Source organism: Anolis sagrei, chromosome 9 (genome assembly GCF_037176765.1).
Source record: "Anolis sagrei isolate rAnoSag1 chromosome 9, rAnoSag1.mat, whole genome shotgun sequence".
In the NCBI taxonomy this organism is placed as follows: Eukaryota; Metazoa; Chordata; class Lepidosauria; order Squamata; family Dactyloidae; genus Anolis; species Anolis sagrei.
The window spans coordinates 19,796,800-19,807,900 of record NC_090029.1 but is presented as its reverse complement, the minus strand read 5'-3'; the positions used below and the strand labels follow the sequence as shown (position 1 = coordinate 19,807,900).

At 39.2% G+C, this 11,101-nt stretch overlaps 1 protein-coding gene across 9 annotated transcripts in view; it reads left to right on the top strand.

Moving 5' to 3' along the window:
* The first annotated feature begins 189 nt into the window (after nucleotides 1-189).
* Nucleotides 190-11,101, top strand: part of MYO9A (myosin IXA) — a 139,062-nt gene continuing 128,150 nt past the window's right edge. For all 9 annotated transcript variants that reach the window (XM_060755576.2, XM_060755579.2, XM_060755580.2 and 6 more), the window contains exon 1: nucleotides 190-359. The gene's annotated coding sequence lies outside the window, so the exon portion shown is untranslated. The remainder of the gene's footprint in view (nucleotides 360-11,101) is intronic.

Here is an 11,101-nt window from a genome sequence, read left to right as displayed (position 1 = left end):
GGGAGTCTCCCCCCCCTCTCCTTCCCTCCCTCCGTAGTGTTGGTTGGAGGGGGAGAAAAGGGGGCGGGGCTAAGCGCGAGAGACGACGGAGGGAGGTGAGAGACGCAAAGAGAAGAGCGCGAAGAAAAGGCGGGGACGAATGAGAAGGGCAGGAGAGCGCGGAGGGGGCGGGGCTTGCGCGTGCATGCGCAAAAGGGTGGAGTTTCCTCACACACACACACACAGGCACACTCACTCACACTGAGGCGGAGACTGCGGCGCCGTGGAAGGAAGGCCCTCCTCGTCGTCGGTCTGCCTTCTCTCTCTCTCTCTCCGCGTGAGGGAAGAAGGATGCGGCGGAGGCCTCGCCCGGCTGGCAGGTGAGAAGGCCCCTCCATCGCTCCCTTCAGGTCCCTCAGAAAGGCCGCCAGGGACCGCCTTGCGACGCCTTTCCCTCCTAGGCAGCCTCGCCTCCCTCCCTCCCTCCTTTTGGGCCCCATTTTCGGCTTCTTTTCCCCCCTCAGGCATGCCTTTTGAGACCCCCTTAAGCCCCGTGTTTCTCAGCCTTCCTCATCCCGCGACCCCTTCATATCTTGTGACCCCCACCCCCCAAAAACCATAAAAATATATATTTTGGTTGCTACTTCATCACTGTAATGAATCGCCATGTCAATATCTGATCTGCAGGATGTATTTTGTGAGGTTTGAGGGAGGGGGATTGATTTTGTCATTTGGGAATTGTAGTTGCTGTCATAATAATAATAATAATAATAATAATAATAATAATGTATATGTTGTGTTAACAGTTCATGCCTACGTTTTTGTTTTATTTTGTCATTTAGGAAATGTAGTTGCTGGCATAATAATAATAATAATTTTTATGTATATGTCGTGTTAATAGTTTATGCCTACGTTTTTGTTTTATTTTGTATTGTTTTGCATATGTGTCGAGGAGATAAGGCGGTATATAAATAAAGTTTTATTATTATTATATTATATATTATATTTTCATTCAGCATTTTAATGTATATGTTGTGTTAGCAGTTTATGCCTACGTTTTTGTTTTATTTTGTATTGTTTTGCATATGTGTTTTATTATTTTTATTATTATAAAGTTTTTTTATTATTATTATTATTATTATTATTATTATTATATAAAAATGCTTTGGGCATAATGAGTACCTTAAAAACAAAAGAACCAATGAACGAAATCACAGCAAATTTGGCAACAAAACGTCTCACAACACAAGGAGTGGCCATCACTCAAAGAATTATGATTTTGTCATTTGGGAGTTGTAGTTGCTGGGATTTATAGTTCACCTACAATCAAAGAGCATTCTGAACTCCATCAACGATGGAATTGAACCAAACTTGGCACACAGAACTCTTTGATTGTAGGTGAACTATAAATCCCAGGTGACAAGATCATAATTTTTTGAGTGATGGACACTCCTTGTGTTGTGAGACATTTTGTTGCCAAATTTGGTGTGATTTCGTTCATTGGTTCTTTTGTTTTTAAGGTACTCATTATGCACAGAGCATATATATATATATATATATAGATGATTTTGTATTATTTTGCATATGTGTCGAGGAGATAAGGCGGTATATAAATAAAGTTTTTTTAATTATGTTATATATTATATTTTCATTCAGCAGTGGAACTCTCTGCCTTGTTCCACTGCTGAATGTGTAATGGAAACACAACATTTGTGCCACATTTGGCACAAATCAGACAATTGCCTTGTTGCCTGACACGATAAATAAATAAATTTGGCACTAATACCCAATACACCCAAATTTGAATACTGGTGGGGTTTGGGGGGGAGAGGGGAGAGAAATAGACCTTGACATTTGGGAGTTGTAGTTGCTTGGATTTATATTTCACCTACAATCAAAGAGCATTCTGAACCCCACCAACGATGGAATTGAATTCAACTTAGCACAAAGAACTCCTATGACGGACAGTTCACCTACATCCAGAGAGCACTGTGGACAATGATGGATCTGAACCAAACTTGGCACAAATCTTTTGATTTCCCTTTAGTCCAGTGTTTCTCAACCTTCCTAATCCCGTGACTTCTTAATACAGTTCCTCATGTTGTGGTGACCCCCCCCCCCCAACCTTAAAAATATATTTTGGTTGCTACTTCATCTCTGTAATGAATCGCCATGTAAATATCTGATCTGCAAGATGTATTTAAATTGATTTTAATGTATATGTTGTGTTAACAGTTTATCCCTATGTTTTTGTTTTATATTGTATGATTTTGTATATGTGTAGAGGAGATAGGGCGGTATATAAATAAAGTATTATTATATTTTCATTCACTGGACTACATTTGGCACAAATACCTGATACGCCCAAATTTGAATACTGGTAGGGTTTGAAGGGGGATTCATTTTGTCATTTGGGAGTTTGTGTGCCACTGACTTGGCCACAGTGGTCCATGCTCTCAGTACATCTAGGATAGACTACTGCAATGCACTCTATGTGGGGTTGCCTGTAAAGACTGCTTGGAAGCTTCAAATAGTCCAACGAGAGGCAGCCAGGTTAATACCTGGGGTAGCATACAGGGAGCACACAACTCCCATGTTATGCCAGCTCCACTGGCTGCCAATTTGCTACCGGTCACAATTCAAAGTGCTGGCTTTGGCCTATAAAGCCCTAAATGGCCTCGGCCCAATTTACCTGTCCAAACGCATCTCTCCCTATGAACCATTGTGGAGATTAAGATCCTCTGGGGAGGCCCTGATTTCCGTCCCGCCATTGTCACAGGCACAATGGGTGGGGATGAGAGACAGGGCCTTCTCGGTGATTGCTGCCCAGCCATGGAACTCCCTTCCTGGTGAGATCAGGTTGGCCCCCTCCCTCCTGTCCTTCTAAAGGATGGTAAAAACTTGGTTGTGGGACCAAGCTTTCAGGACAGGGCAATAAAGCAGCAATAGGAAAGATGACCAGGCCAAATAGATTTGACGCAGATGACTAGGATGGTTTTAAATGGGGTATTTTAGTATTTTGATAAATGTTTTAAATGTTTATGTATGTATATAAGAATTTGTGTCCCAGCATTGTGTCCCAGTTTGCCATATATATGCTGTCCTCCGCCCTGAGTGCCCTTCAGGGTGAGAAGGGCGGAATATAAATGTTTTAAATAAATAAATAGTTGCTGGGATTTATAGTTCACCTACAATCAAAGAGCACTCTGAACTCCACCAATGATAGAAATGAACCCAACTTGGCACAAAGAACTCCCATGACAGACAGAAAATGCTGGAAGGGTTTGGTGGGCATTGGCCTTGCATTTGGGAGTTGTAGTTCACCTACATCCAGAGAGCACTGTGGACAATGATGGATCTGAACCAAACTTGGCACGAATCTTTTGATATCCCCTTAGTCCAGTGTATCTCAACCTTCCTAATCCTGCAACCATTTAATACAGTCCTTCATGTTGTGGTAACTCCCCCCCCCCCACCATAAAAATTATTTTGGTTGCTACTTCATTACTATAATGAATCGTCATGTAAATATCTGATCTGCAGGATGTATTTTCATTCACTGGACCAAATTTGGCACAAATACCCGTTACGCCCAAATTTGAATACTGGGGGGATTGATTTTGTCATTTGTGAATTGTAGTTGCTGGCATGATGATGATGATGATGATGATGATGATGATGATGATGGCACAAGCCAGTCAAGGTGGTCCCAGTGGTGATTGGCACCATTTTTGTTTTTGTGTGCGTGTGTCAGGAGCAACTTGAGAAACTGCAAGTCGTTTCTGTTATGAAAGAATTGGCTGTCTACAAGCACATTGCCCAGGGGATGCCTGGATGTTTTGTCCATCCTTGTGAGAGGCTTCTCTCAGGTTCCCGCATGGGGAGCTGGAGCTGACAGAGGGAGCTCATCCACGCTCTCCCCGGATTCAGACCTCCAACCTTCAGGTCTTCAGTCCTGCCTGCACAAGGGTTTAACCCATTGCACCACTAGGGGCTCTGGCACCCTGGGTAAAGTGCTAAAGACCTTGGCCTGCACTTAAACACAATCGGTGTTGACAAAATTACCATCTGCAGCTGCAGAAGGCCACCGTACTGGGATCTGCACGCATTATTCATCGATACATCACACATTCCTAGACACTTGGGAAGGGTCCGACGTGTGATCCAATGCAACAGCCAGCAGAGTGATCTTGTCTGCTGTGGACTCATCTTGTTGTGTTTCAAATAGATGAGAAAGAAATTAGAACTGTGTGTATGTGTGGGAGGGGGGCAGCCCTCAGGTAGAAAAGAACACGTTTCCCTTTGGAGGAGGAGGAGGGATTGGGGAAGCAGTCCAGGGCATGAGCATCTCATACGAGAAACACACATCTCCACAAAAGTCAAAATACAGGCTAAGGCAGCATTTCTCAACTTGGGATTGCGAGGGGGGTGTTAGAGGGGTTGCCAAAGAACATTAGAAAACATAGTATTTTCTGTTGGTCATGTTCTGTGTGGGAAGTTTGACCCAATTGTGTTATTGGTGGGGTTCAGAATGCTCTTTGGTTGTAGGTGAACTATAAATCCCAGCAATACAACTCCCAAATGCCAAGGTCTATTTCCCTGGTGCCTCCCGGTGGTGCAGTGGGTTAAACCCCTGTGCCAGTAGGACTGAAGACCTGAGGGTCGCAGGTTCGAATCCGGGGAGAGTGCGGATGAGCTCCCTCTATTAGCTCCAGCTCCTCATGTGGGGACATGAGAGAAGCCTCCCAGAAGGATGGTAAAACATCCGGGCGTCCCCTGGGCAACGTCCTTGCAGACAGCCAATTCTTTCACACCAGAAGCAACTTGCAGTTGCTCCTTTACATAATCAAAGCACTTCTGACAGATGGCCATAGAGACTCTGCTTATTATTGTTATTAATAGAATCCTAGATTAGGAAGAAACCTCCAAGGGCCATCCAGTCCAACCTCCTTCTGCCATAAGGGTAAAACACAATCAAAGCACATCTGATAGATGGCCATAGAGACTCTGCTAATAATAATGAGTCCTTTCCACTGTTTTTTTTTGGAGGAGGGGGGTTATGAGTGATGGTCACTCCTTGGGTCATTAGGTGTCTTTTGGACAAATTTAGTGACATTTAGTCCAGTGGTTTTGTTGTTTACTTTGTCCTAATAACGAACAGGACATTGATAGATAGATAGATAGATAGATAGATAGAGTAGTGAACATGGCTATTTTTGTAAATAAAGGTCCATTTAGCTCCAATTTCTTTTTAAATACCCTGTATACTACTGACATATACCTGGGATGTACATAAATTCATCACACATTCACCCACGCCCACACACATGTATGAAAATATAGCATAGCATTTTACCTACCAATGGACACTGTTAAAACACTGCCTTGTGTCCTATCTTGAAATGCACATAAATTGATCTCTCTCACACACATATGTATTAAAATATAACATAGCCTTGTTAATTTTGCCTACCTATGGAGACCTTTAGTAGTAAGTAAAAAGTAAGTAAAACTTCATTTGTATCCCGCCCTATCTCCCCATGGGGACTCAAAGTTGTTCACAACATAAAAGGCAAACATTCAATGCCGCAAAATACAATAGACTAAAACAATTCAAAATAAACAAAATAGAGCATTCAACAATAAAACAAATCACATGAAAACAATAATAATAAATTACACAATGATAATAAAACAAAAGACTTGTCTAAATTCCGTTCCTTATTTCACAGTGCTGGATCTTTAAACATGCACATCTCCATATGCATGAGTACATAGGAAAGTTTTTATTTGCTTCCTAAATGAGGAACTGCCTTGCATCTTGGAATGCACACAAATTCATCACACACTCACATAAGTATTGAAATATAGCTTAGTCTTGTTAATTTTACCTACCTATGAAGGCCTTTAGGACACTGTATGACTATACACACACACACAATGTATTGAAATATAACATGGTCTTGTTAATTTTACCTACATATTGCCTATCAGGTATTTTCTCAGGGTTTTTCTGTTTGTGGTTTTCCCTTTTCACGGGGGTTCCCTAACTCCAGGAAACGTGGAGGGCTGACTCTATGGCCATTTAAGAAGGGAAAGTGGGGTATAAATAAATACATACATATTAATAATAATACCTGGTTGAGAGGGCTCCCTGCTGATCTGCCTCGCCTTCCTTGGTAAATCTTGACACAGAGGAGGAGGAGGAAATGGCAGAGAGGAACCAGGATGGAGCAGAAATGCTCAGATCCTGACAGTCTTGGGTTTTTATGTTTTGCTTTGGATGTTTCTAGTCTCTCAAGCCTTAAAGGATGGGATGGCCTATTCAGTCTGAGCCATTGCCTCTTCCTTCCTTCCTTCCCTTCCTTCCTTCCTTCATTCATTCCTTCCTTCCTTTCTTCCATCCTCCTGGCTTGCTGGCTCTGCCGGATTCCTTTGCATCTTTCTTATAAAACCTTTTGGAAAGATTAGCCAGCCGCCCACCTCTTGTTTACTGCATCCTCCCCTTCTTCTCTGCTCATGGATGCACCTTTTTTTGTTGTTGTGGTTGAATATGACTTGCAAGGTCAGAGAAGCCTTTTTGCTGCTCTCTTAGTTTACTTTCTTGCAGTATGAACATGGTATGAGATCATCCATTTTTGGAGCCTGCACCAGTGTCTTGTATTTCAGGCACAATGTTTTGTTTTTTCAAGTGATAGTTTCTGTTGATGTATCTGAGGTGGAAATCTGTGCAACATTGTGATCTTAGGATATTCTGGCTGATGGAAACAACTTGGTTAATATGGGTTTTCCTCTGTATTGGTTACATTTTAGAGTTCCTCATTTCCCTGAAACCTTCCTCAGTAAAAATGTTTATTTCTTTGTTTTTTGTTTATTTTTGCAGCTGTGTGTGTTAGATAAGAACAAAGCAAATAATCTTTTCTTTTGGTAGAGTTAAAGGATTTGTGGCAATGACTGTGGGTTGGTTTGGTCAAAGTGTCTCATCTTGAATGCTGCAGCATAAATAGATGGGTAAATCCTTTCACATCACAACTAATGCGGTGTTGCACTAAGAAACTATATGGCTGCAAGGAATTAAGAAGGAAAATACTGAATTTATTTTGTTTATGTTTCTTTAGGGATTCTTTTCAACATGACATTGCAATTAGACAACATGGTTTAGACAGTATAATGTATATAGAGTTTGTGTTCTTAAATTTTGAAAGCTTGAATGCGATGCGTTCGGAGTGAAAATAATCTCCTGTGTGACAAGAATACCTACTGTGTGACAAAATTATATACTGAGTTAGCCAGTGTTTGTTTTAGTGATGATAAGCAGTTCAGTCTCTACATTTCCCTCTGTAAAAAATCTTTAAAAAATCATGGGGCTTGGATGCTTCCTTATTTTGGTACCTAATTATGCCAGCTCTTATCTATATCATTGACCACCTAAATATTGATAGCAGTATCTCTTTTCTTCAGACTTCTCTGTTTTGAAGATCTTTTCTTTCCTTTTATATGCTCCACTTCCCTTGCAGGGAATGAATTATCTCATGTTATTTATTTTTCTTTTAAAAGAACTCAATCGTAATGCATAAGGCTTACCATAATGCAAATGAAATTGATGGAGTTTGGGGACAGGGATGTACAGGGCACTATAGACTGCATGATAGGGGAATTTTTCAGATTTGCTTTATCCTATGGGAAATGAAGACAAACTTATAGGAATTTTCAGGAGGATTCAGCAAGGTTGTGCAGGCCTATATGAGAAGTTGCAATCTGTCTTTATTCCAGATATTCTTGTGCACTATTGTGATTAGTAAGAAATTCATTATGGCTAGCATATTCTATAGTTAATTAGGTTTCTTGTATATTTTTTAAAAGAAATGCTGATGGATCTGATGTGGCTATAATGTTAAATAATACATGAGCCAGCTATGATTATATATTTCAGTTATTTAAAAGGCATTTTTTAGCATCAAGATTTTACAAAGTGAATTAAATAATGGTATACTGCCAAATTTTACAATTGCAAGCCACCTCTAGGTACTCCTTACATAAAAAAACTTATAAAATTCAAAGGGGTTCCATTAATTGACAGTTGCCCAGGAGGTACACAGAGTAGACATAGCATATAGATATATGAAGCAACTGCTTTAGGTCACACCACCACAATTTTTTTAAGCAAATAGAGAAGAAGAAAGTAGATGCTAACAAGAAGGGGTTTCCTTAATTGTGTAACCAGCATTGCCACTAACTTAGTTCATGTTCCCAGTGGGTACATACAGATGGAATCTTATAGGTAAGGTGATCCTAAAAGTTTAGTGTATTAAAGATTAAAACCCTGAGTTGGACACAGAAGCTCATAGTAACCGGTGTAACTGGCACAAAAGTGGTGTTACAAGTTCATACTTTATGGCTTCTGTTATCAGTGGGTAAAGTAGCTGTGCTTTATGTTAGCTGAAGCTTCCAAACCACCTTCAGAGGCAGCACCATATATAGCATGTTGCTGTAGTCCAATTTAAGAACAGTTAGTGCATTCATACCTGAAGCAAGTCCTGCCACTCCAGTTAGGACTGTTGATGGTATACAAACTCAAACTGGTACAGGTTTCTCTTGGCTTCTGAATGTGACAACTACTCTTTTCAGTTCACACCAGTGTTAAAACTGGTCACAAACATCTTAAAATATACTTTGTTAATTACGTGTAATACATAATTATACATATTTAGTACAAAATGCAGCAGTAGTGCTTAAGTATAAACCAGTTATGTAGGCATTGGACAATTTCCCTAACCCTAATCTCTTAAAGTCTAGGGTCCAAAGGAGGGTGCCATTTATTTCATGTACCTAGGAAACTTTGTAGTTGGCTTTCAGCAGCTGTACCCCACCCATTTGCTTGTACGAAACTTTAAAACACAGTTGTAATTGAAGGGACTGTCAGAAATAACTTGTTATGAGCGGTGCCCGTTTGTTCAGATGAATGAAAATCAAAAGTCACACTGGACATACACAGATCAGTAAGCATAACAAGTAAGCATAACAAATCTGAGAACAAATATCCAAATATTTAAGTAAACTTTGTTGCCATCAAATATTGCAATCTTGTGAATACTTTCCTGCATGCTTCACTGAAGTGCATGCTTAATAATGAGCATTATGTAGTTGAGCACTTTTATTTTCTATTGGCTTTTATGGTTAAATATTAAATGTTTGATTAGTACTTTCATTGAATTCAAAAGATCTCATGTGGGCTTACTTTCTTGACGATTTTGGCCTTTTTTTCAAAAGTTAACTACGTTTTTTAAAAGGATACACAATTATTTATGTAGCATGTATGTATTATCATTTTATGTGTCATTATTTAAACTTAATTTGGATAACTTTCCTAATGTTCTGAAAATTATATATAATCGTTATAGTACATATTTAACAGTTTGTTTTTAGAAATACTTAAAAGCAATGTTCCTTTGAAAGCAGTAGCATGAACATTCTCAGCAGCGCACTAGACATTAATTGTGGCTGAGGTTTGAAATGCAATTGAGGTTTGAAATGGCTCAATCCTGGAATACCATTGACTCGGGTTATTTTTGGACTTGTTACTAATGTCTGTTCCTATAGTGTCATAGGATAGTGATAGCAGTTTTAGTGAAAGTAGTTAGAAACTTGGGAAATATGGCTGTGAAATGGTAAATATAGAAAATAAGTAAATTACGATATTTGCTTTGAAGAAAATTGAGTACTTTTATTTCAGCTCCGGTTTGGCTAATGAAAGTTGCCCACCAGATGGTCAGCTTTGCTGACATAACTAGACCTGAAGTGTCATTTTGCTTTTTGTTCAGCTTTTCCAGGATCCTCCGGAAGAATGCAGGAATAGGGGAACCTTTTCTGTCTCTCTTACCAGATTTGATGTAATAGGATTTTAAGCATAGCTAGCACTCACAAGTTGAGAACATGAATTGGAAAGATGTGCAAAATATGATGTTATAATTATATGATTATGGATTTACACATTTAGCATTGGAAATGCTTTTAAAAAAACCTGATATAAGCAGGCCACGCAGATAAAATGTACAGTTTTTAGTATGCTGTGTTTATAGTGTTTTGTAGAAATTTTAGGCACAGATTTTTATCTGGTTTCTTTCAATAAAGCACAGTTATTGAAAGGTATCCTGTGATATAGTTGAGAAAAATATTTTGCTTCAGTAATAAAACTAGCCTGGAAAGATACTGTATTCCTTTCTTTGGGGTTGCAATATCAATTAGTTTTACAGTATTTTGAATGTTTTCTACCGAAATCATTGTGGGAATTACAGTAGCAATTGATTTGCCTCTTATTTTCTGAAAAGTGATCAAAAGCGCACTTTTAATGGTAAATGTTTTTGTTAAAGAAGTAATACCCAGGAACACATCTGTTTTGTTAACTAAAATATACCTTTAGCAGCATTCCTCAAGAATGAACTGAACTAGATCTTGTTGAATTATTTTAGTATACCAAAAAATGCATTTTTGAAAAATCAAATGGTGTGCTAATATTGAAAAAGGAAAATTATTATTAAAATTATTAAAGCACATGAATTTCAAGAAATTGTTGCTTCTCAAAAAGCATACATTGTAACCATCTAATTTAATGTCATGCTGATTAATACAATTGGTCCAAATCATAGTTAATATTTGGTCCTTAGTAGGTGGACAAAAGGAGAAAATGGTTATCGGGGTGTTGTGTGGTTTCTAGGCTGTATAGCCGTGTTCTAGCAGCATTTTCTCCTGATGTTTCACCTGCATATGTGGCTGGCATATTCAGATGATGCTAGCCACCAATGCAGGCTAAATGTCAGGAGAAAAATCGGTTAGAACAGAGCCATACATCCCAGAAACCACAAAACACGCCAGTGATTCCAACTGTAAAAGCTTTCGACAATAAAATGATTATCATTTTATGTGAGCATTTATCTCATTCCCATCTTGGGATGTACATAAATTCATCAATTAAATATGCAATGGTCATAAAGAAACAGGACGTAAAGGTCAGCATCCTGCATTCTTTCCCTGTAAGCTGTCTTCCTCCATCACGTGAGGCAAATATGAATCAAGACTTTCTGTACTCTAGCTATGTGATCCTATTGCATCGTGAAAAAACAGT